Source organism: Dermacentor albipictus, chromosome 5 (genome assembly GCF_038994185.2).
Source record: "Dermacentor albipictus isolate Rhodes 1998 colony chromosome 5, USDA_Dalb.pri_finalv2, whole genome shotgun sequence".
Classification (NCBI taxonomy): Eukaryota; Metazoa; Arthropoda; class Arachnida; order Ixodida; family Ixodidae; genus Dermacentor; species Dermacentor albipictus.
In genome coordinates, this window is record NC_091825.1 from 74,127,103 (window position 1) to 74,154,648 (window position 27,546).

Sequence of the window (27,546 nt, forward strand, 5' to 3'; positions counted from 1 at the left end):
TTCCTCGAGGAGACCTCCGCAGAGAAGATCATCTTTTCGAGATACCAAGCTCAAGACGAACCAGCGGTGGAACTACCTCGCGAACTCAACTCGGCAGACCTCGTGAACCTGGTTTTAGAGAAGGCTTCCATAGACATTGCTGAACTACGTCGGAAGGGTGCGGTGAAAGTGAACTTGCGTCTGGCGATCTTCGACGAATTAGTTCTTGAACCCATGCGTCGAAAGGACACTGCATCACGGTCTTCGACAGAAGAGGTGAGCCTCGTTTTGAAAGCTCTTCAGCTACAACAAGAACAGATGGCGCAACAAAACCAACTGGTGACGTCACTTATAAGCTCTCTAAACGCTGAGAAGCCGGCGACTAAATTTGTCGAACCCGATACTTTCGACGGCAAGTCTTCAAGCCCAGAAAGTTGGCTTGAATTCTATGAATATGCCGCTGGGAAGAACAAATGGCACTCTAATGAGGACAAAATTACCAACATGCGTAGTTATGTAAGAGGTGTTGCACGTAAGTGGTACGATCTGCACATTATTGAAGATGTTGGCAACTCTTGGCACCAGTGGAAGGAAAAATTCTTGAAGACATTCCGAAGCAACACAGTGCAAAGATGGGACGCCGCGCTCAATTTCAAATTCACGCAGGGCTCCCCCGTCGAGTATTTCTTTGAAAAACGCCGCCTTTTAAAGCTGGCCGAGCCTATGCTTCCTCCTTCTGCCATAGTAGCTCTAATAATGCACGGATTGCCCGTGGAAGTCCTGAAGATAGCGCAAGCACGATCACCTAAAACTATAGACGGGCTCTTGGAGTGCCTTCACGACATACCATCTACTTCAGACGAAAATATAACCGCTGGCTCAAGCAGTCGCTTCAGACGGACCGGCGCGGATTGGTCAAGCCGTAATCCGCGAGAACCGAGCCGCCTTGCAGGCAGTACAGAGAGCTTGGGTTGGCGTGCTCCCAGAGGTCGAGTGAATAACGTCGACAACAACCCTGTCCCCATACTTTCAGACGCTCAAGAGTCTCCGACAACAAAAAACTAATAAACAAGGGTGATCAGTCCGACCCGATGACCACAACTGAGACTGTTTATTTAACTTGCTCTAGCTTACTTCACATTCCTGTCAAAGTGGGAAATAGACATATGATGGCTTTGGTTGACAGCGGTGCTTCTGTGTCTATAATAAATGCCAAGCTGGTAGATTCAAGTCACCTGCATAGTGGAAGAGTACTACGGGTGCAAGGGTACGATGGAAAAGTGACAATGCATAATCAGTGGGCCTCAGTAAACATCGAGTTCCAAGGTCATGAAATAGAGATTGACGTACTGGTGATAACGGGGGTGACGTACGACTTTCTGCTATCCAGACCAGACATAAAGAAACTAAAAATCAACGTATATTGGGACGATGCAGTTTTAGTGGAAGGACTATCAAGGGAAGAGACACAGCAAGATAGAAAAGATAACCTGCGAATTGTCAAGTGCGCGGAAGATATTGCAACGACCTACCCTGAACTGGTATGCGTAGGAAGCTATCCACAAGAGATGAAGTCGCACAAGGTGCCTTTCGAACTAACTGACAAGACCGTCATCCGAAAATCACCTTATAACATGTCACGAGAACGTAAGATATGGTTGAAGAAAGAATTGCAGGAGATGCTAGACGCCGATATAATCCGGCCTTCGGTGTCACCCTTCGCTTCTCCCATAACTATTGCGCCGAAGGAAGATGGAACTTTCCGACTGTGCACAGATTACAGGGTTCTCAATCGCCAAACAGACCTTATACCATTTACCATGCCGAAGATAGACACGATTATAGATGAGACAGGTGGTTGCCGGATTTTTTCACGCATTGACTTGTGCAAAGGTTTCTGGCAGATCCCGCTAACCGAAGAAACAAAAATGTACACTACTTTTATCACGCCCTTTGATCTGTACGAGTATAACCGGCTTCCTTTCGGCTGGAAAAACTCGCCAGCATGGTTCCAGAAGATTATGAACGAAGTCCTGAAGCCTTTTCTGGGTGTCTTTTGTAACGTGTACATAGACGATATTATCGTCTTCTCCAAAACAGAGGCTGAACATCAGGAACACCTTTCTCAGGTATTAAATGCCTTGAGCTTGGCACAACTCAAGGTTAATTTTAAGAAAAGTGCATTCTTTCAAAGAAAAGTTGTGTTTCTTGGAAGAGTATTTGATGGGACTACCAAAAGCACGAAACAAGAGTCCGTCGAGAGAATATCCCAACTGGTTAAACCGTATGACGTCCACTCATTGCGTGTATTTTTGGGATTAGCAGGACATTTCAGACCTTTCATAAAAAACTTTGCTATAAAAACAAGATGCCTCACGCGCCTAACGCAGAAAGAAGTTCCATTTGAGTGGGATGAGGAATGTGAGAGAGTCTACCGTGATCTGGTGCACAGAATCTCTGCTGACCCTATTCTACGCGTACCAGATTTCACTTTACCCTTTGAACTGAATACCGACGCCTCACATTATGGAACAGGTGCAGTCTTGTACCAGAAATGTCCAGAAGCATCCGGCCGAGAAAAGCGACATGTAGTAGGCTGCTACAGCTACACCCTCAAGCCACCTGAAGTCAACTACACCACTACTGAAAAGGAAGCTCTTGCTGTCCTTAAAGCAATTCAGTACTTCCGTACGTACCTAGAAGGTGCGAAGTTTACTTTGTTCACGGATCACCAGGCACTCACTCATCTCTTGAATATGACCCAACCTAAGGGACGTATCGCCAGATGGGTGAACTACTTGCAGCAGTTTGATTTCACCATCTCCCACAGACCTGCACCCCTTTTGACTGATGCAGATGCATTGTCTCGACTGATGATACAGGCCAATAAAGAACAATCGGAAGAAATCAATGAAGTAAAATTGTGGGAAGGCACTGAACAATTAATTTTTACGGCAGGTCGCTATCAAGTCCTGCCAACGCTGGTTCCCAAGGTGCTTTATTTGTACCACGATAGCCCAGAATCTGGAGGACACGACGGATTTTGCCGCACCTACAACAAGCTAGTCAAGAGATTTACGTGGCCTCACATGAAAGAAGACGTCAATCAATACGTTCGTTCATGCCACATTTGTCAAGTCAACAAAGTGAAATACAAGCAGCCTACAGACGCCATGATAATACCTTGCCACTCGAACGTGCCTTTTGAAGTTATACACCTGGATTTTGCCGAGCTAAATAAGAAACGAGAAGGAGTCCGAAAAACGCAAGCTTTTCTTCTGGCCATAGATGAGTGCACCAGGATGGTCGCGGCACGGGCAGGACAAGAAGATGCGAATAGTGTCATCGCCCTCCTCAAACGGGATATGTTTAGGACAACCAGAAAGATCGTATGTGACAACGGACCAGCGTTCAAGAGTCAAAAATTAGCAAGATGGGCTCGAGACCACAATATATCAATCAAATTCTGTGCACCATACCATCCCGCGGCGAATGGGCTTGCAGAGCGTGCTATACGAGATGTGAAGCAATACATCAGGATGTACGATAGTTTCCCTGGTGGATGGAAATGCTCTTTAGAAGCAGCTGTAAGACATCACAATCGCTCCTACACCAGTGGCTTGGGATGCAGCCCGCAGTTCGCTTCTTCAGGAGAGACCCCTATTCTTCAAGCGGACCTTGAACTGGGGCTGTTAGACAATCTCAAGATCGTCGAGGAAAGGAAACAAAAATCACAGGAGGAGAGGTACCGTAAACGAATGAAAAAAAAATTTTGAGACATTGCTCAGCTATCCCAGACATTCAAGTCACCGACCTCATCCTAGTTAGGAAAGGAGTAAGAGAATCCAGTGCCAAATTTTATGGTCCTTACTCTGTGACAAAGACAGCCACTCAGAAAGGAATATTGAAGACTGTGTGGTACATTGGTGAACGGGGCTCAGTTGAATGTGCTTCGATTGGAAACGTTTTCAAGTATTACCCCAGGAGGGGTTAGCAAAAGAAACCTGGAAGGGTGAAGCGGTATTAGCCTTCGAATAGAAGAAGAAGAAGCGCGGGAACCGGGGGGACAGAAGAAGAGAAGAGAGAAGTGAGAAATAAATGTAGACGAGATGGACGCCAGTTCCACAGCAATGCTTTAAGTCTACTGTGTCCTTTAACTAGGAACGCTACAATAATATGCAGCCTGTCCAATACGATGGCACTAAATGCAACAGTAATGAAAACCGGAACAGTATGAACAGCATGGTATGAAGCCCTTGTCGTTCCGGAAACCGGAACGACAAGGGCTTCATACCATGCACGATTCGCACAATGCGAATCTGCGCCAGCAGCTGTCTAGTGAATAACAGCACGCAAACTGCATAACGCCGAAGCATCTAAATGTGCTTAACGCTTTTCAAATAGTCCAAAAGATAAGTTCTGCTGCTAAACTGTTTATAAAAGAGCCCGCGAAAAAATCTTCCAACTACCGTCAAACGCAATCCCTTCAGTTGGAAACCTGTAAAGGTGCAGCGCACACACTGCTGATGCATGCACTGCAAGCATGGCCTTTCGTCCGAGTGCGCTAGCAGTTATGCAACTATACGTCTCCGTTTAAAAGAAAGTAAAAAGTCTATAGACTTTCTATAGACAGTCTAGAATCATTTCTGTAAGGGCTTAAACCCTTAGAGTTGCTTATTACATATTGTATTGTTTTTCTGAAAATGGAATAGGTAATGCCTATACCATATAAATGAATGATAGAATAACGCGTGTCAGAAATCGGAACTAGAAATCATTTCCTCAAATATTTGTGCAAGGGTCCTTTCATCATCATCATCATCAGCCTGATTACACCCACTGCAGGGCAAAGGCCTCTCCCATACTTCTTCAACAAACCCGGTCATGTACTAATTGTGGCCATGTCGTCCCAGCAAACTTCTTAATCTCATCCGCCCACCTAGCTTTCTGCTACCCCCTGCTACGCTTCCCTTCTCTTGGAATCCATTCTGTAACCCTTAATGACCATCGGTCATCTTCCCTCCTCATTACATGTCCTGCCCATGCCCATATCTTTTTCATGATTTCAAGTAAGATGTCATTAAGTCCCATTTGTTCCCTCACCCAATGTGCTTTTTTCTTAGGCCTTAACGTTACACCCATCATTCTTCTTTCTACAGCTCGTTGCGTCGTTGTCAATTTGAGTAGAAACTTTTTCGTAAGCCTCCAGGTTTCTGCCCAGTAGGTGAGTACTGGTAAGACACAGCTATAATACACTTTTCTCTTGAGGAACAATGGCAACCTGCTGCTCATGATCTGAGAATGCCTTCCAAACGCACCCCAGCCCATTCTTTTCAGGATCATTTCCTATCACGTAAGTTTCACTTGTATATATGGAATTGCGTACGTAACATTGCTAAACGTGAAGTGAAATGTAACACCTTTTAATAACTCTCTAAAAAATGATATTTCTCGGCCCTAGACGTTCACATCTGTCTTTTATGACGAAAACTTTAGTTAGCTAGAAATAAGCTGATAATTCGCTGCGTTAAAACGTTACTGAATGAAAAGTACATAGGTGTTCGTCTGAAGTAAATAAATATTTAAGAAATTATGCCATAGCTTACTCTACAAAAGGAATTTTGTAAATATTTAGACAATGCGCCAAAATTAGGGAAAAATAGCACCCTACAAAAATATATGTATTTGTGCTCACGGCAAAAAAATAGACATTTACCTACGGTAGTTTCATGTCATACCTCATAAAAGTCTCAATAGGAATATATTAAGGTTAAACAGAGCACCAAATTTTTTAGGTAGGATACGAATAGCATGACGTGGGATTATTAATACATTGGAACAAATATTCATATATCGCAAGAGAACACTCTCAACAGCTATTTAGCACCGCATTGGATTACATTTCACGTTCACAGATTACGCACTTGGGTTTGCCACGTTTGCCGTACTCCTTCACAAAAGCAACAAAATATTTGTGTGCAACATATAAACTTTTGCCGGAAACGATGCAAAGAAGGTAATTCAGGGCGCAATTTGAGGCTAATGTCTTGAATATCTGGTATTCCCACAACACCTAGAAAACAAACATTATCTGGCAAGGTAATATTCATGTATTGAATTGTGTGCAATAAAAAAAAATATTGTTAAGATCGATCGGTAAAAGTTTACCATGTATGATTTCACAATTGGAATCGTTTCCCAACATAAGCGCTCATTCTCCTCATATTCAAATTACGAGCCACGAATTTTACAATTGCCGTCACAGCCATTGTCTACTTACCAATGTACTGGCCATTCCTACCACTTTGCATGCATTCGCGGGCAAATTTCACGCTCGGAAAGGCACTGTTGTGTAGCACGTATTGAGCAACAGACGCTGTAGCGGAAGTTATTCATGCTGCCCTAAAATTTCGTATTGACACTGTTTATCTAAGTATAATATTTGAGAAGTTGAATAATGAAGACTTTTATGTAATTAGGCGGAATGCAAAAAAAATAATCTGAGTATTTCCAGGCCACGGCAAATATAATTACCTTCATTCTGTACAGCTACGTGGCGTTTGCATACTTTAAAAATTTATCTAGACTTACGTGAAACGTCCTCTAAAGTTGATTCGCTGGAAGTTAGATTTCGAATCACATGTTGTCTAACGATACAACTTGTTCTAATTTCAATGTGGACACTTTGATGGCACGTGTTACCATTTAGGTATAATCGTTCAATGATGCCTTTTGTTTCTTTCATATGCTATTTCAATGTTTTCATTTGTTTCTCGTCCTCCTACTAGAGTTCTAACCACCCTCATTCAGTGCCCTAAGAAGGCTTATAAGGTGTGGGTAAGTAAATAAATAATAATAATAAAAATCATAAATTGCAAGAAAGCCAGGAAGAAGTGGACGCCAAAGTGCCTGACCCTCAATCCTTATTGAATGCTCGAGTAGGGTAAGGAATCACGTTCACATCATTGGGTCGAACACATATGCCGTATACAGGGTGATCATATATAAGTAATACGGTATTTTTAAAAAACACGCCATTTGCATATAACGTTATTCCAGTCCTTAAGCTGGATTGTTCGGAGAAGTGGACAAAACTTACACAAAAAGCAAAAAATATATTCAAATATTTTGCAAAAAACACTAATAACCTTTCTAATTGATTGCTTTGCGGCACGGATTTTAATTTACGAATTGTAGGGTGAGCTTGTGAGGCGTATGCACTAGCAATAAATTTCCAGAATGACACCGGTTCGGAGATATGCACCATGAAACTCGCCTCAAATATGCAGTGTGGGTCCACTTACTTTTTGACAAAACGCTTCTTTATGCATTTAAAGACGAAAGCAACTGGAATGCCCTTGTATTTCGTCTTAGACTTTGGGACATATTATCTCAAAGCCGGTGTCATTCATCAACATTCATTTAAAATGGATTCGTCTTTCATGTTTCCCCGCTATAAGTTGTAACTTAAAAATTGCAAAAGTTCATTTTTGTGTATCGCTTGAATGTGCGTTTCTATTTTTCGTGCTTGTAATGTGGGCCTCTTCGAATATTCAAGCTCAACGACGAAAATCATGCTCTCTTCCACAGGCTATTTTTTTAAGTTTCCGTAGAATTGAAAAAAATGATCACCCTGCATGACGGCCTCATTTTGACAGTAAATACAGGAATAAAGTAATATAAGTTACATTTCAGCATGAATAATATCACAAATTGCATCCTGTAAAAACTACATAGTACCTTCACCTGACGTGATGTCATGCACATAAGATATTTCAGTAGATACCAGAAGGCAATATTGAGAGTGAGGGCAAATAAATACGGTTGTGTTGATGCCAATGGGAGTACAATCAGACGCCTTTATAACGAAGTACTGTGGACCTCCCAAATTCTTCGTTGTACAAGTCACCTTGTTGCAGATGCCACGAACCATACAATTTACAATTTAGCAGGCCATGCACGTTCAACAACAAAAACAAAAAAAGAAGAAATGATACACGGAAAATGCAAGCACGAATATATTTACAGAATGCTTGCGAAGACTGTCGCGGCTGTCGAAATGCACACTTTCCAGAGATTGCGTAAACAGCCGCTCTTCGCATTGAAAGACTTGCAGCACACATATAAACGTGACCTACATTGACCATAATAATGTTGTTTCGTTCTGCTCCAGATGTCCTTCTAGTGCACATGGTGGTTAGCACAGAAAAAATAAGGCATTTATTAAAATTTTGTGACAAGTTTTAAAATCGCTTATCAACAATTATGAGAGTTATTGCAACTGTTTGGCGTTCCGCGTTGCCCTCTTGCTGACAGAAATATGCAAAGAAGGACAGGATTGCGCTAAACATGGCTGAAGTGGCCTACTTTCCTTGCGGTAAGCACGAAATTGTAGGCTGTGTTTTGTAATAGTAACGCAGACAATACCACTAACCCACAATAACTACCGGCGCCGTAAAATATAGGGCTGTGTTGTTTCTCAAGGGGAACATGGTTGCTGACTGGTGAAGCAATTGACCAAAAAGAAATAGTAATTTTGTAGTATAATAAAAGCACGAAATTGACTGTAAATGTTGATTACCGGCCGTTCCTGGGCCACGGATTGCGCATTTCTGCAGTACATGTGTTGGATATGTTAGTACAGCGCTTGCAGTATAGCAAGACTTCGTCGACACGTTCTCCATTAAAGCTAGACACTGTGAGAATAGAAGAAAACAAAGGATCGGATAGCGTCTGGGTCTTCATGAATGACGTTAGCTGCACAGTGATGCGTCGAGAAGGAGGGGTGCTTTTTATGACCAGCCAGATATAGACCGGGCCATGAACAGGCGTCACGTTATAGCAGCGGCGAGCCGCGAAGCAGGTCGTAACACGGTTTGTTGCCACCGCTTATGTCTCGCGCATGTGATAAGGCGTGTGTTATGATGTTTCACTGTTCTTTTTGTATTTATTTCTCTGTTCATCCTACTTTTACTTTTATTCATACCGTTGCATAAACGACAAGGATACAACGATACACTGCATTGCAGCCCTGGAAGGTCGGTGTTTATTTCTTAGAGAGAGTAAAAATCTTAATACTTTTTTTCGTAACGCCAATCAAGAACAAGCCAGTGTAAGTCGTAGTTGAAAAAAGACATGGCGAAAGATCGCAGCTGCATTTAAAAATTTCGAATTCGCTGTTGTGCGTAGTCGTGGCGTTGCGTAGAGAGTCCGCATGCAAAGTCGTGAACGGGATAAACGGCTCCAACAAACAGGACACCACCTCGTACTTTCCAAGTGTCCCATCTGTCATAATCTATTAGCACTTTACACGCACGCGGACATTGTTAGGCTGCGGCAGAAGCCTAGCCATGTCGTGCAGCCGCAGCAGCATTCGGGTACCTGCGTTGACACGAAATTCTAGGTTTGTTAGCGGCATCACCACAGAAGAAACAGCAGTGACTAGGTGTCCAACTGGGTGACTTTAAGGTAATCGGACTTAACGCAGCCGAAATCAACAAAAATTGCGCATACATTTTAGAAACGAAGCAGATTTACCACACTGATATAAACATCACCATGTATATTGCACAGATGCGTTATTGAATCAGCAGGATGGAAAACAGGACGAGTCCATTTTTTTTCACTGCGGCACAGGCTTTAACAGCTACCTCTTTATTTGTACTTCTTCAGTTAGCCTTCACGGACACCATAGTGTCAATAGCGTATCTGGACACTCACTAAGTTCCTGCGTCGTGTAGTCAGCCCTCTTTTACCTTAGTCCGCGTGCAGTCACGGTGTTGCCACAGTGAAGCTCGTGCAACCTTGTTTAAGAAAGATAAATAGAAAGTCAACTGTTCAAACCATCGCACGCGTGAAAACGATGTTAGGCCGTTCTCTAAGGTCGAACTGCACATATTCATAATCAGCAAGGCAGTTGCTGCCTAAATTCGTGGAAATGTTTAATAAAGAGATGCCGTTTCAAACTCAAGCGTAGGAGCAGCAAGCGGGGTGGAGCAGCGATTGCTGCGCAGAGGTGATACTTTCGTAAAACTGTAACTTGATCGGATAGCCATTATGCTATAGGTAAGATTCGAATCACCGTACAAAATAAATAAATTGATTTTATTTATAAGTGACTCTCTGTTCGAACCGTCGCTGTTGGTTTCATGTCGTCATGCCGTGCTTTGCGGTTAGAAAATCCCCTCTATGTGCTGAATGCGCCGCACAAAACTTTGCCTGAGCATGGAGTTAGCAGATGAATTGTTCAAAGTTAATTTTCCGGACACGAAGCCTTTCATATCCGGCCCTACTTAACACAGCGCAGAAAATCAAGAATCTTACTTTTATGCAACTAAAAGCGTGTAAACTTCAGCGCTTTGAACATGTAATACCCTGTCACAGCCGCACTTCCAAATATCAATGAAAGCAAAGACCGTTAATAAAATCGGGGAGGGAGCCTCATTGATTCCCTGTCACAAACTCTTGCAAACGGGCCAATAAACCTCTTTCATTTCAATTGACTTTTGGTTTCAATGACTTTGCCGAGCGTGTGTTCTACAAAGGCATATTATATGATGCTGTTTCAAGCAGTGGTATTATTCCATGTTCATTAACATGTGGTAAATCTCGAGGGGAGGGGTCCTTACAGTGTCTTATTTATAGGCTAGCAATCAGATCCATAAAAGTTGATAAATACAGTCAACATCCACTGGTCAAGCATAGATGGAAATGCGCAAGGATGTCAAGACTGTTCCTAGCTTGTGTGTTAAACACGGAAATTCACCACGCCGAAGTCTCTCGGTACGAGGCGAAAGTCGCAGCTGCCGCTTGGCTGATACCGTCTTTGCATGGTCAATTATTTCGCAGGTCGTGCCAGCGAATTTGGGCTCCACTTGCGTACAGTTTTCTATGACAGGCTTGAAAAACAGTTGAATAAGTTAAGCACTTTTGCTAATCAAAGAATTACCCAAAACTTTGTTTTCGCCAACATTTCGGCTGTTATTTGAGTATTAGAAGGAGAATTGATGGTCTTAGTGCAAATTTTCTTTTGTTCCGCAACGTAACCCCACTGTGGTTCGTAACTGTCCCGTTATGAGCTTGCGAGCATTTTCGAGTATTTGTACGGTTGTGGTTTAGTAAACATTTTTGAATGTTTCTAACGCTTTCGGCTTTTCCGTAACACATGGTGGTCCATGCTTACCGAAAAATAATAACCCATGGCGGAGCAGGACGTGTTCCAATCTCTAAGATAACGGCGTACTAGTATAACAACTTCAAGCCTGCGTCGCCTCCCGTCATTCGCTATTGCATATTTTTTTTTCTGTTTAGTGCTGGGAATGCGTAGCTTCCTAACACAGCTGAACGTATTTTTTTCTTGAGTGGCCCTTGAAGGGTATCGTCGAGAGGGAGCAAAGTGAGACGATGAAAGCTGGGGCAACGAAACGAAAACCGCATTATTGCAGTATTGCTGAAAGCACATGGGCCGAACGGAAAAGAAATGGTGAGCAGAGGACACGGCATAACTTCTCTTAAGCACGAGCCGCCGGTGTAGTAGTAGTAGTAGATGCGGCGACGTTGGCAGATTGCATTCGCGGTATCGCTCGGGGCAAAGCGGGAGCCTAATTCGGTTAGGGTCTAGGAAGCCCCGGCCATCCGGCGAGTTCGTGGAATCCAAGAACATGTGCCCCGCTTGAGGCAACTGAACAGAAAGGTCGTGTTCTTCAAGGAATATTTGATGCGCCTACATTGCGAAACTGTAACGTTATTTCGTTTTACCCGCTGATGGGCGGAACAACACGCGCGAGACGAGATGAATACAGTATTTTTGGCGTGTGCATTTAGCCTCTCAAATTTTCTGCAAGTCGAATTCGCCGTGATAAAAGGAATATGCTAATCAGCCACTGCATCAATATCGCGCTTGAACGATTATAACAATGTTGTGTAATTCAGAAGCGCTTTGTTGCGGGAATTGAGCCGCAGGCATGACTGAATCTCTTTCCCAATAATTTAGAATGCCGAAGCAGCGGCAGCGCAGTCTGACTCAGACGCTGCGCTGTTCTCCTGTGTTTGTCGCTTTCGCTCCAACACTATCGTAATGCAGTACGTTGAGGACAGGAAGCAGGTAGTTTATGAAAATTCTCTTCGGGGACATTATGAACGAGAGTATCGCAATTACTGCTACCGCAGCTTGGGAAATGCCGCTGTTTGTGGAGCGCAGAAATGCTGCAGAAATCGATATGCGGTGCGCCGGTGGCACAAGGCTTAGCCAGGGGAAACGCTGGAAATGTGGCTACGCCGACGCCTAGGGTTTGTGTGTGTGTGTGTGTGTGTGTGTGTGTGTGTGTGTGTGTGTGTGTGTGTGTGTGTGTGTGTGTGTGTGTGTGTGTGTGTGTGTGTGTGTGTGTTTGAAAATAGCTTCGAGTGACACTGAAGGAAGCATTGAAATCGCTCAGTAAGAAATGCGGCTGTAACGTGCTACCGGTAAAAAGAAAGAAAGTTCATGGCGGTTTATTACAGTTTGGGCAGTTTTCATCAGCGACAGTCACCGCCAGTGCGGAAATGAATCTTTCGATACGTTATATGGTCTTGCGAGTGACACAGGGAAATAAATTATTTAGTACTAAGTGTACACTTTACTTAGCACAATATTGTCCCGCTGCGCTTGATACAAAAAAAAACAAAGAAAGAAAGGTATAGATGCGCTGATCGATATCAAGAAGCCATAACGGAATGGAAGCGTGACAATTAAGACGGTGTTATAGCTAAAATAAAATCTAACAATATTCGAAGCTCCTGGGCGCCTGACCTCACTGATCTTCACCTTCTGACAGGAACCGATGGTACTTGATGGCATACCGCATGCTTCTTTTCGTTGCAGCAGCAGATGGCGCTGGCAGTGACACCAAAAGTATATATTGTTAACGTCGGAAATGCGACAGTCCGCACTATAGCCAATGGATTTCCAGATGAACGTATGCTAAATGCTTCACGTCTTAAGTAACTAACTATGATAAAAAAAATTAAATGCGATGAAAACCAAAAGAAAATGGATTCGGCATTGCATCATACTGTACCTCTCAAAAATATCTGGAATGAATGCAAATTCGTTTTGAAACATACAATCCCAGCGAATAAGAAAACCATCAAATGGGTATCGGGCAACTTATTGACAAATATTTAGAATAGCTCAAATATGCGCATTGTAGAACAGTGTTTATGCTCTTCGGAAATATTTGAAATGGGTTATTTCAATTTCTCTTGGTCTTTAAATAATATATATTGCTTAGAATTCATCACCAATTCCATATACTGAGAATACTAAAACACGCTTGATTTATTGTATAGTTTCTTTTTGTGTGTATTCATTCCGTGAATAGCAAAAAAAAGAGTGAAAAAATTAGACCGTAAGAACATCAAAATAATTATTCCCGTTTGAGTAACCCGTCAGCATGCTTAGAATGCATGCAATAAGAAAACAACCAGAGTGTAGCGTTACCTTCTATCAAGCTCAGTTCATGTCGATTAGTTGGAACGGGCTGTCAACAACATTCCCCCCTATATTGATATTTGGGCAGATTTCCTTGCTACAATACTCATGCCAGCACATCAGTCACGCCATATTCGGAAAAGCAAGGGTAGATGAATGCGAGAAAAGTTAAAATATATTAAACATTTTCTCCCAAGGATACTTGGACTCAGTGAGCTCTCACTTACGCCATGACGTTACAACTCCTACTTTGAAAATGAGTGGAACTTGCTTAAGCAAAGCTTTTACCTATCGCCTTCCTTCAAGCTGCACAGCCGACTCAGTCAGACGGAACGCAAACGTGAAAAGCAGGTGCAGCCATAACAAACAATAATGAAACAACCCAAGACAATAAAAATACCTCCGTAATAGACAGCCTAATTACTAGCGGTATATATATGTAACCAAATACAGTATAACTAGCTTTCGCAAAATTCACTCTATTGAGCCTATCCAGTAAAGCGTCGTGCCCCAAAATTTTCTATCTTCCCACAGCTTTTCCAACAACGCGTGCCTCCAAGTTGCGCAAATGACAAACAGAATCTCAAGGGTAGCAACCGCCTTATAATGACGAGGGAATTCAAAAGCACTGACATGCGGAAATTATTGAACAGCTCGTGCTATTTTGCTTGTAAAGCCTTAAAATCAAGTTTTCAGTCAATCAGTTCAGTAAAAAAGAAGTGATTAAATGGCCGACGAGCACAGCCCCTCTTTACTTACGATGTCTGCAGGCGTTGCTGCTCAGGGGCCCCAAAGCCTGCTTTTACGAAATATAGGATCAGGGAGACAGATAACGACATTGTCATTAGATTCAATACCCATTGATAAATTTCACCAGGTATTTGATAGCAGATGCGCTAAATAGTGGTAACTTATTTTTTTTCCGCGTACTACGATTACACAAATGCTTAGCATATATTTCAAGCGACTTTGAAATATGACTTTCTGATTTAGGACAGATGATGAATACACACAGATCGCTTGTGTTGTTTTCTAATGATGTAAGTACTTGCCCTGAAAAATATTTCTCGTTTCATTCAAGCACTTTCAAGGCCCAGAAGGTATTAGAGAACGATATAGCTTTTATTAAAAAATTATACGATATAGCTTTTATTAAAAAATTATGTGCTTTGATTACCATAACTTTAATTTAAATTGTGTACTGCTGTCTTGAAGTTTGTATTGTCCGGGTTAGTGATAATAGAAGCGGCTGTCACTTTCAGTCCAGACTTGTTCTCGGAATGAAAGAGTCATGATATAAGTTCTTTCTGCAAGAGGGCGCGCCAACTTTTAGGTTATGGTCAAAGCGGCATGATATATAGCAAGGACACGTTATGAACGGGTCTGAGCGTATATGGCTAAAATAATAGACCTGGTCAAAAGACCTAACCAAAGAAACATAGGACATTGCAAAAAAAGGCTAGAATGATTTGTCTCTGATTGATGCACTTGAAGCTGCAAAACCGGGAAATGTCAGCCGATATAAAATGAGGAGTGTGATTCTCAAAAGTTTCAGTTGCATGGATCTAGAGCAATATGAGTCGGGTAACAAGTGGCTGAGGAGAATTCAACCTCTGAACCAAAAATCGTTTTATAGAGGGCTGTAGTTTGACTTCACATGGAACAGATTTATTGTTTTTCGTGTATAATAAAAAAATAACTGCGGTTGTTTATTTGGTGATCAGTGTGTACTGTCATAAAATGTCAGAATAATATATGAAGGACAAGATACTCATAGGAAGCAAGGAATTCCAGAGCAATATATATAAAAGATTATAAAGGTATGCCAGAAGCACCTCGGATTACACAATATGCACATTGTCTTATACATATTAGTCTTTAGTTTCATGCACCAGACATTGCACCAAAATATGTTCTTAATGTCATTTTGCAGGGGATCAGAATCATCAGGTCTAGTAATTTTGTGGTTTTTTAGGCAACCAACATAAAATTATTGAATACAACGAAAGCACACTCTCTCAGATAAGCCATTCATATTAATAACAAAAAGCAGAGGCCCCCGGGCCAAATCTTGTGGTACCACAAATGTTACAGGCGATGAAGCAGAAGATGAACGTGTTGACAACGGTTTTGAACGTAGTTTTTTATGCAGGATATATGTGCTCATCAAGGTTAATATTTTCACGTTTAAACATAAGCAATGAAGCAGACACATGTCAAAGGCATTGTTGAAATCGAAAAAGTTGCAGTGAATTATCAAGCCAAAGATCAGTGTTAGCAAATGATTCGTTATTGAAAGGTAACTGTTTTGTCACAACATGCATGTTTTACATGAAAATGCTCTCCTGATATCATACTCACAAAAAGTCGAGGAACGAATTAGACTCAATTATATTGTGAAAAAAAGTCGCAGTTTTGCCCGAAAGGCGAAGCATCGATTGCGATAGCAAATTAGTGTATCGCTATACTAAGTAAGGATATTAGTTTTATCGGCCGTGTAAACTTGCAAACATATGCATACAAACTTGTTCATGATGCTAGGTAACTTAGTAAAAGATAGCGGAAGCACAGCTGCGCACGCTCATAGGTCAGCGTAGAACAGCATGCGCGCCGGTGGAAGCACGCTCCCTCGTGTCCTGTGCAGAATCAACGTCATATGCGTTACCTTAACCGCACAATAACAGGGGCCGTTTGTTGATAGGAAGTTTATTGAATAATAATGAAAATGCTTACCCGCTAGCCTTCCAAATTCGCTTAGTTTCTTTCTGCACTCCGAGTCGCACGAGAGAAGTCCACGAATAAGACTCGTGAATTCCAAGTTGTTTTTTTTTTGGAAGGGATTTTTTCTTTACTTTGAAAGAAGCAATTTTAGCTTTAGTTGGATGTGTTCTATATGCCGCAAAAGAACCCCAACTGTTCAGCTGCGTATGCTGAGAAAGAATGTCGCGGACATGGCCCTCAGACTCTCCCCATGTTTGCGATGCAGTGTCGGATATTCGCTACACAATGAATTGTCTCTTCTACAGCGGTCCTCGGAATCGTCGCGTATTTAACCAATGCCGCACTTTCATTTTTTTTTCTTGCCGAAGCATTTATCATACCAGATACGTCGTGTTTATCTGGGATCTCGCCGAAATGTTCCAGTACTGATTCAACGGTGGTTAATCTGATGTTTATGCGAGAGACACGCTTGGACTGTACAGCTTTCTTTCACTTGACTTCACAATAAGCACATAAATACCTTCTGACTGCTACATGTTTAGGCGCTTCATATTGCGCCTGATTAGTTCACCATGGCTTGACCCAGGCTCTAACTGAACAACGCAAGGAAATATCTTCATAACGTCAAAAGCACAGTCGCGGAATATAATATGAAGCACATTTAGACACGGAAATAGCAGCAGACAAGTTATGTTCGAGCAATTAGAGTGTACAAATTCTTAACCACTAACCTGCACAACGGATTGATGGACAGCGAAAAAAACTGCTACCCCTCTCAGCTGCTCACTAAAGGAAGGCACGTGATGCGAGTTGCTTGTAATACTCCGGTCAGCCGCTGTAATCCACAGTGGTGCCATCATGTCAAGTAAGGAGTCATTGATCATGCTGCCGTTGTAAAGACGACCATTCTGAATCAGTGTCGGTATCCGTGACGTCATCGTCGCCGCTGGAAATATATATGCACCGGACAAGCTGAAATGGGACGGCCGAGAAAGGCAAATAGCTGCACTACATAGAAGCAGAGCACATGCGTGAGTGGCGAACACATTGCTGCCGCTCTTATGTGACCACTTTGGTTTATTTTTTGTCTGAGGGATCTGGAAACAACAACACCTGGGAAAGGTATTTAATAACATATGGAAGAGTTCCACTCAGTGAGAATCGATTATTATTATTCATGGTGTAGTGTCCCGCAAAGTAAGAAACAGCTCTGGGCACAATGTCGTCAAAAGACGCACAGCGGCGAGCCAAAGTCAGCCTAGTAAGGTATGTTAGCGTAAAATACTGCAACACTGCAAATACTACAAATAAGAACGACGACCGTTCATCTATCTGAGCCCAATGAGTAATCTCAATTACGCACCATAAGTACGTGATTGTGCGATGCCTTCCCAACAGACTCAGTGTGCCCCGTATTGGATGTCATCGCATGCTTTATGCTCGTAAAATTGATGCTCAGATTTTCCGACATACCGCTTCCAACCTCCTAAACCGTAAGGGAACGCTTGTGCGAGAGAAGTCATGTCAGTGTCGCACCATGGGTCACTTAGCAAATAGCGCTCGAAATCTATGGTTTTAAACAAGGCTGAGGGCTCCGACGGATGTGCGCGAAGGCAGTTGCTTCAATTGAGGAAACTTAGTCGCCATCTCTGCCCTAAAAAACGTGTTACATGCCTCCGTTCGGCGCAAAAGGGCTGAAACGAGCCGAAGGACTTATAGCGAAAACAGGTGCAAGACATCGCGTATACATTATTTATTTATTTATTTATTTATTTATTTATTTATTTATTTATTTATTTATTTAAAGATACCTTACAGGCCCCTAGATACATTGTGTAAGGAGGAAGAGTCGAGTCCATTCAAAGAATATACAATAATTAGAATAATATTTGAATACATATACAAAAAACACAGAGTAAAAAATGCGCTAACATGCAGTAATGTGGTGTTAAAAATTGTACACAAGACAAACCGAATGCTTTTAAACGCGAGAGGTTAGTGCATAAGGAATATTCACAAAGTAAAATACGACCAATAGAATTACAGAGCAAGCGGGACAATATTTGGCTTTAACAAGACGGTATTTACCGGGTAGTAGCACAATAATAAAGGGAAACTCCAAAACAAATACCATGTTTGGTCATGTACAGATTGAAAAATGCGTTTTTAGAAGATGCCGGAATTTTTCCTGGTCACTATCATAAGCGATGGCATAAGCATAAGCAAAGGCGAATGGCTCTTGGAAGAGCGGAGTAGTTGAATGAATTATTATTTCAGTATATGCGCATGAAATTGAACTGATTGTACAGCCGGTGTGACCTGTAATCAGGAGTTTCAAGAGGCAGAACTGATGGTGCTGTATTAGGGACATATTTATGAAATTGTGATAGCAGGGCTATATCACGACGGTCATGGAAGGGCTGTGGTGAGATGTCGAGTTTAATTTGTGTTATCCTTTTCTGATAGACATAACAACTTGAAATTATTCGCGCAGCCCTATTATGGACAAATTTGAGTTTTTTTATCAAGTATTTCTGATGGGGAGACCAGACGGATGCGGCATTTCAAGCTGAGGTCGAACAAAATTAGAGAAGCTAGATTACGAATGTCTTTAGTAGAATTATGCAACTAGTGTGTTATGTACCCAAATGATCTTGAAGCATTGGCGCTTAAGTATGCAATGTGGGTTGACCACAAAAGAGTCGAAGTTAGGTTAACACCAAGATATTTATATTGAGTATCATGCAAAATAGGGATGTTTTATGTGATAAGCAAACGTAGATTTAGTATGCTTGCAGCTAAAATATAATTTTACACTTAGAAACGTTAAGCTTCAGTAGCCATGTGTTACACCAAAGAGATTTAAGTTCTAGATCCTTTATAAGATTGCATGATCATCGGCGCATTCGATGGAACGTTAAAGAATGCAGTCGTCTACAAAAATGCGCACGTGTGAGGAAATGTTACTGAGTAAGTCATTAATGTATGTTACGAATAGTAATGGCCCAAGAACACTGCCTTGTGGTACACCTGAAGTAACGTGCGAAAAAGGAGGGGGAAAATTATTAACTGCTGTGAATTGCCGACGATTACAAAAAAATTGCGAATCCATGTTAGTGTAAGCGAATCTAAGCGCAGGTGATTTCAAAATCAAACTGCATTGTGCTGTTCAAGATATATATATATACACACACACACGTAAATATATATATACATACATATATATATATATATATATATATATATATATATATATATATATATATATATATATATATATATATATATATATATATATGCATGTATGTATATATATATATATATATGCATGTATGTATATATATATTTACGTGTGTGTGTATATATATATATATCTTGAACAGCACAATGCAGTTTGATTTTGAATTCACCTGCGCTTAGATTCGCTTACACTAACATGGATTCGCAATTTTTTTGTAATCGTCGGCAATTCACAGCAGTTAATAATTTTCCCCCTCCTTTTTCGCACGTTACTTCAGGTGTACCACAAGGCAGTGTTCTTGGGCCATTACTATTCGTAACATACATTAATGACTTACTCAATGACAATATATATATATATATATATATATATATATATTTACGTGTGTGTGTGTGTGTCTAACATCCCTTTTGTAACAAACCCTCAAATTTTGCCGTATGCTGGTTAATACTATTAGTCTGATTGCACATACTTTCGCCTAGCAAAGGAGCGTAAGCGCCAAATAGTGAATGTTATTTTGATGCGATGATTTTGCACTGGAGATATAGCATACAGAGTAAGTTCACAAGGAAGTTTGTGACGGAAGCTGCGCTTATTCTGCACTTTCAAGCATGGCGTAACGCCTCACGTATACATACTCGGGGATATAATCGGTCAACAGCCGCAATCTCTGAGTGTGCTGGGGGCCAGCGTCTCTCGAGAAGGCGAACCCCGAATTAGAAACACAGGAACATTTTTATTGTTTATCCTAGGCCTGCGATTTCAGGCATCTAAAAGTGTGTTGTACGCCCGTGCTTCCATGCTAGGACACGAAGGATGGACACTTCCATTAAAAAGTGAGCCATCCATTTCCCGACAAGACTTCCAGAAAACGTATAGTTTTTGAAGAAGTTTATGGGAAAACGCATACTGCGCTGTCTTCATTATTGCGATGGATTCTTCTGCATTCCCTTTTGACTTAAAAATAAATCAGAGCGAGCAGAAACTTTTTGCTGCAATTGCGAAACAGAACGTTTACGATGGCTTTCGCAACATCGGCGGGCGTCTTGAATAATTCCTCCAATGTATGATGGTTAACCGTCGCAAATTACGAAGTATAAAATTGCAGTTGCGCTACCTGATTCAGCAAAAGCAGATATATTGCGTTTCGGATAGACAAGCATCAACAACCACACGAACTTGCTTCTAAGCTTTTTGAAATGATCTCTTCCACCCGAAAAAAACTGCCATTGGTCTTGTTTCTTTTTCTGACAGGATGACGCTTTGTGCGCGACGTTTCGCCTCTGTGAGAAGTGACAACTTGCTTTCAGTCCCTGGTGGTGGAATATTATGAAAGCGGCGTACAAAACTTCGTACCCTGCTTCTGCACAGCTTACACCACTTAAAACAGTCAATGCATCCCTCTACGTGGTAACATGGGTACGTTTTGCGTAAACTGGCCTCAGGTATAAATTAATGTGCACTTGCTCACAGCCATTCTATATATATAAAAATGATACCTAATTGTCCTAAGCTTTACTAAAGCCACAGTTTATCTCGACATCGCCTTTTCTACATATGTGTCGCAACACACCGTCTACATGAAAACCCTGTCGTCCCCATATTAATTGATCCTCCTACCCCAACTTAAGCTCCAACAACAAAGTACCACTGTGATCGCAAATACGAGGACTGAATGGTGTGCAGAAAAAAGAAACGAAAATTTTCTTGGTACCTCGAAACACAAACTGTAGACAGCAGTTAAAACTTGGCATCGCACCCACAGAAGTACGTTAGATTTAAGCTGCTTGTTGTGGGTTGCCAGGAAATTCAGTTTTACGGCAGAATTCTCGGTATTCATTCTTTTGATCGCGAGTTTGCATTCCTTTGTTTTATAAACAGCCATGAGCAGAAGACATCTTTCTGGAAACGTCATCCATTCAAACTGTTGTAAAGAACAGTCCGCAGAACCCAATACTGCCTTTTGGGGCTCAAGTAGAAAATTTTCCTAACTTCGGCAGAATAATTGCAAGCCCGATGTTCTGACTTGAAGCATACTACAGCCCTCTGTTTGCGGAATCTATAAAGAGTAATTCACTGCTACTAGGTAACTTGGGCACAAGATTGACGCGAAAGTTTTAAGGGAAGACGCTACAGATGTGCTAAGGCTGATAAAGCTGTAACTTAGTACAAGTAGAGACTGGTGGTCGCACGTTTGTTAGCATTTGTACTAGTGAATTCTTTCGCTTTGTAGTGACATTCATAATCAGTGAAACGCAAGTAGGCTGCAGACGTTACGTAGAGAAAGCCCATTGGCTCATCCCTTGTATGCGGAGCGATAGGGACGCTGATAATCACTACAAATGTTTATCGCGGCTTAAACCGTCGTCCTCCCAGCTAATGCTCGAGCCGTGACAGCATGAACAGGTGGGGAGAATTGGAGCACTTTGCCTGCTAGACGAGCCAAAGGTTCACCTGCTGCACGCTGCGCGCGAGATAATTGGGTTTGTTATCCGCCATTGTGCACCCCTTCTCGACAAGGGTATTTGGCAGAGTGAGCCCCTTTGTTGGGAGCGCTTGCTGATCACGCTCCTGTGAGTGAGTCGAAGAATGCACTTCGCACACCATTGAAACATGGTCCCTTTCAGGAAACTTCACAGGCGTACTCCGCTTGCATTTGCAAATAAACAAAAGAAAAACATCTTCAGACCTGTGTGGGAAATAAGACATTAAATATTACGTTTATTAGCGGTGTGATAACACAAACGTGTGATTTATGGGATGGTACATTAGTGATTATCTTTGTGAAGAACTGCCCAAGGCAGCAGAAAATTAGCTAACGACACCAGCGCAGAAAGAAATTGAGAAAATTGCGCGTTTTTCGTATAGAGAGACAACTGAATAATCAAGTAATCAGGCGATTGCGATGTGGAGCGTGCCGTAATTTACAGAGTGGAACGCTCGTATCCATGTGACTTTTTTATAACGTGAGCTTTTGGTGTTCCGAGAAGTGGTGATTGACTGCGGTCTTAAAAGACATGCAGAAAAATTGGCTCAGTAACTCTATAAAACACAGCATATATATTTGAGTGAAACAGATATCCTTAGGTGAGGTAACAAAAAAAAACAACTTTTGAATTTGAGATAACTGTAACAAACACGGCCCTGTGTTTATTCTAGTAGTCCTTAGCCCTCTTTTCTCTGTCCTGCCGGATTCATTCACCTGCGTAGGCAGCGTAATAACAATTACTCGCCCTTTGCTCAATGAAATCTTGAAATATTGCATGAATCTGAGCAAACGTCTTGCGGAATACCAGCTAACTGCGTGCGGAGAAACTAAAAATTGAAGTTTGTGCCTTCATATTAGTGAGATTCCCTGCAGCTTCGACGTGTATTTTAGTTAAAGCAAAGTTAATGAGGTAGTGCTTAAGGCTTGTTTGATAGCTTACGCGCATAATACTTGAAGATAACATGGTTTTGAGTCCGATTTTATCGTGTGCATGGAATTTTGCAGCACAATAAGCAGACGCGGAAAATTTGACATTATTCACTTTTAAATGACTGATCACTGTCGGCTTTTTATTTTGTCTGTTATTTATTTGCTCGCGTAGCCACTAAAATTATATTTTTGAAAATGACACAACGACAACCCTAAATGAATAACTGTCCATAAGTTTTGAAAGTTGACTAAAATATAGGCAAAGCAAATACCGTCGACAACATTGATGGCTTGATAAGAAGGAGGGGCACGATATTTGCATAGAGCACATCTGTGTATCGTTATGCAAGTCAAAATGTGGCATATAATTTCACTGCTGTGTTTAATACTATGAAAAAGACATTGGAGCCCTACTGTTGAAATATTATTGTGTTATGATACTTTTGTTGCCAATCACATTTTTATACATTTTTATCGTCGCTACATTTATATGATATGTGCCGTGCCTGACGAGAATAGACATACATAGCGCTTATTACGGTTTTTCATTTCTTTCAACTTTTAATTGCCAATTGCGCATGTTTTTACTAATGCGCACTTTTATTGTAGCAAATTATATGTGGAGCTTACAAATCGTCTTTTATGAAGCAAATAAGCATCATAGGCAATGCTATGTGACAGGACCTTGAAGTCCGGTAAAGTAGACACGACGATTCAGATTCTTAAGATGTACGCGACTTAATGTGGACACGACGCTTCAGATCTTTAAGTCAAAAGCGTGAAGTGGCTCATACCCTCGTTGGCCTTAAATAACGCGTCGTTCAGTCCAATGGCACAAAAGCTATCATTATTAGCAATGTCTCATACGCCTTAAGCAAGCGAAAAATTCAATGGCTCATCCTTCTCGTAGCTTAGAGGCTACAAACACTCAGCAAAGTAAAGCGTACAGTGCCTACATTCATTGGAATCACACATACAACGTACAGAAACGCGGTGTCTACTCGAGTGAGTGAGTGACGAAACTTTGTTCTTAACGCCTGCAGAACGGTTAGCCTTCCCCTGTTAGGGAGGCGTTACCGTGACGCGGCCATGACGTCTTCGCGGCGTGTGGCGCCTCTACTTCGGCCGCGGCCGCACTATTCCCTTTGGTCGACCGCGCCTGCCCCTCCTTTGGGGTGGCAGCCTCCCTCCGGTTTCGCTCGGTCGTTGCCTTTCGAGGGCCGCCGAGATCTGCTGGACGGCCTGGGTTTGAACATCTTGGTCATAGCATCTCGTTGCGGCCTCGAGCCGCGGCGGGATCGTTGTTAGTGTTGCAGCTACATGCGGATTCTTAGCACAGTCCCAAAGGATGTGAGCTGCAGTGGCTCTTTCCTTTCGGCACACACAACACAGATCACTTTCATAAACACTTGGACACACGTGTCTCATCAGCACCGGGGTGAATAACGACCCCGTTTGAAGTTGTCGGTATAAAACCGCCTCCTTACGGGTCAAGCCCGGATGAGGTGGCGGCATAGTCCTTCGCTCTAGTCGGTACCATTTCACAATTTCATTGTAGGAAGTCATTTTGTCCTTGGTTTCCCACCACCACGACAGGTCGGCTGCAGTAGCAGCGGCACGGTTGGTTAGTCATCGCGCCGCCGCGTTCGCCGTCTCGTTGTGGTTAGCGTTGCCGCGATCCGACACATCACTGCCCATGTGGGCCGGAAACCACTTTATCACCACACACCGACGGCCGTTGGGTGTTGTCCCTCACATAGTTTGCATTTAGGCGTACACTCGTGGCCATCGACAGGGTTATTGGTCCCACAATCGAAGCACACTTTCATATGGGGATTAGGACAAACGTCTCTTCTGTGGCCTATTTTGCCGCACTGTTTGCAGACATCGAAATGCTTGCGGTACAGACTGCACCTCGTTAACACAGGGCCATAACATACATAATTTGGAACCTTTTGGCCTTCAAAAGCTACAATTACAGTAGTCGTATTGCCAATTCATTGCGCCCCTCTGGCTAATGGATTTCTTGAGTTAACAACGTTCCGGTCAATATCCGCCGGAGCATCTTCAATGGGAATGCCTCGAATGATCCCCTTGACCGTGCCATATGGTGTGGTTTGGTACGCGCCTACCTCGTGTATCTTGTCCCCGATGCGGATGGCCTGAATCTTGGCATAGGTCAAAGCACGCCCCTTATCGGGGGTACTCACCACCATGATATTCTGGTGTAGGTTGGGGCAGAAGGTATCCGCCGCACCGTCTTCTCTCGGAACCCTCGCCGCAGCCATGATGGCCGAGGCAACAATCCCAGTCTGCGTTCTTGCGATGTTTAGGCCTCCCCACGGCCTCACGATCACTTTGGTGTCCTCTCTCGGCAGCAGGTCTGGCATTCTCGCTGCCCTTGTTGTCGTTGCGATCACTTTTCTGTTGACGTGGTCTCTTGTTTTAGGCCTCGACTGGCGAGCGGCGGAGCCCTCGCTCGCCGGGGCTGTTATGCGCTGGCCCACTTGCCACCAGCCGATCCCAGTGTGGAACTCCTCAGGAGAAATCTCTTGCCCTTGCACCTCGACGCACATCTGGCCGGAGCCAGGGCTCGATGTCGTCGGAGACGTGGCCGTCTCCATCTCGGACGCCATGTCGTATCGTTCCACGCCGGGGTCAGGCCCAATCCCGGCGGCCACGAAGCAAGCCTAGGCTTAGCACACCACTGCACCGACGACGGCGAACAAGTTCCAGAAAATGGCGAAAAACTTGCCTTACGTTGAAAGTTGGGTATCGGGCGATTCCTAGCGCCTTCACAAATACACTGGTAACAACGAAACTGCGATTTGAGTCAAAAGACACTGTCAAATCGGTCATCGAAGACGGAGCCAGTGCCAGCGTTCAACTAGAGAATCACTTCGTCGTCTTCGATCGAGTAATAAAACAAATACCACGGGCCCTTCTCAATGGCTCATACCCCCACAACCAAGCAAAGAGTGGAAAGCAAAGAGAAGTGAACAGTGCATACATTCATTGAAATCACCCATACAACATATGGAACTGCATACGTTTCAATCCTCAAAGAGGATGGAACGTAAAGTATAAGAAACACGTCGTTGGTGCGAGTCTGACCCTTCCGAGTGAGCGAGTGAAGCCGCAGCTAAGCGTCAAACACGAGCCGAAGAAGCCGAGCTGCGAAAGCAGCAACGCAACGATGCGAGACAGCGCATTCGCAAGCGTGCAGCAGGCTTTCGCAGTCACGTTTTGCTGCAGTGTAACATGCTGCCGAACGTTTTTGAGGATAGTCATCTTTCAGCAGTCATATCTATTTGCCGTTCCCTAAGTTAAAATAGCTTGAATTTTTCATAACGGCGCACCGTCATTTATTTCGGAAAGGTTGAAATTCGACAGCAAAGGAGGCTTCCAAAGCAGTCCTAGAATTCTTATCGACTACATGATTGCAGGGCCCATACTCTCCCTGGTATCTGGGGCTTTTGTCTATTTCCTAATTCTCGTCTTTCTGTTATTCTTTTCTATACTCCTCAAGCTAGCGGGCATGCTGTTCCTTCAGAAGTTAGTTGCAAACTTGCTTCTATTTCTCTTTTCGGGGTTTGTCTAGTTGACTTAATATAAAAATAGTTGTGAATTATTACTTGCATGTTCTTTAAATATAGGTGAGAAGACGGAAATGTGTTCTCAACACTCACTATTCCCTTTCGGAACACACTAAACTTAATTTAAGGCAATTTCTCACGCTGCGTTCTTATAATATACAACTATCTTCCTTCTTACTTTGCCCTGCAAATGAAAAGCAAACCAGATTGCGATGTGCAATTCGTTCTATATTGACTGACTCTGCAATATAAAAAAAAAATATTTAGTGTCTCTGAAGCATAGGAGTAGTTATTACAGGTTTTTATGGCACCAGAATATCTTAAAATTACCCTGAACAGAAAGCACTATTACTTTCCCCGTTTTTCCAAATTATTCGCATATAAAATTCCGTTCTGCTCTTACTGTCTTTCAGTGTGATTACTAAGATGTTTGTTGAGAAAGAAATGAAATAATAGTCGGGAAAGCACCCGGTTTTGACTGATATTCTTCTTCCCCATGAAATTTTCCTATGAAAATATTCTTACTAATGGCACACAAAAATGCCAATATTGTCACGATGGTGCCAGTGGTGCTTTCAGCTCAGTGATTTCACTCCGCCGAAATTGCTGCGTCAAACAGAAGCTAATTACGGCTGGACGGCTGCTATGGTTGAGAACTGCGCAAACAAGACGCCATTTAGTTTTGCTTACGCATGAGGAGCCCCGACGGCAGCGTTCAAGTTAAGCGTACGTCTGGTTTAAGAATCGTTCGGCAAACACTGCCTGCATTTGACTACATTACTCATTTCCAAGATTCCACTTTCGAATGTTTCTTTTTGCCTTTATACAACCAGTAAAAGTATTGTATTCTAAAGCAATCTTTAGGACGGCCATATGTGAGAAACAAGCGCCCGATGCTCTTTTTGTGGTTATATTGGTTATAGTTATTCGTAGTATTCAAGAATGTTGCTCAATTCAGAACGTTTCAGAAAGAAATGCTTCCTTCGGTTGCAAGAGAGGGTACGCGCCCAATAACACCGTTTGTAATTTTTCTGTAAGCTTACTATATCTTTCCCCCACATTATCATAGATTTAAATCCGGGATACACTTTTACCCAAATATTGTATTGTACATAGTTACGGT

The 27,546-nt window shown here is 42.5% G+C and overlaps 1 pseudogene; it reads right to left on the reverse strand.

Annotated features, from left to right (window-relative positions):
• Positions 1-24,545: 24,545 nt before the first annotated feature.
• On the reverse strand, positions 24,546-25,726 carry LOC139060304 (uncharacterized; annotated as a pseudogene).
• Between the last annotated feature and the right edge of the window lie 1,820 nt (positions 25,727-27,546).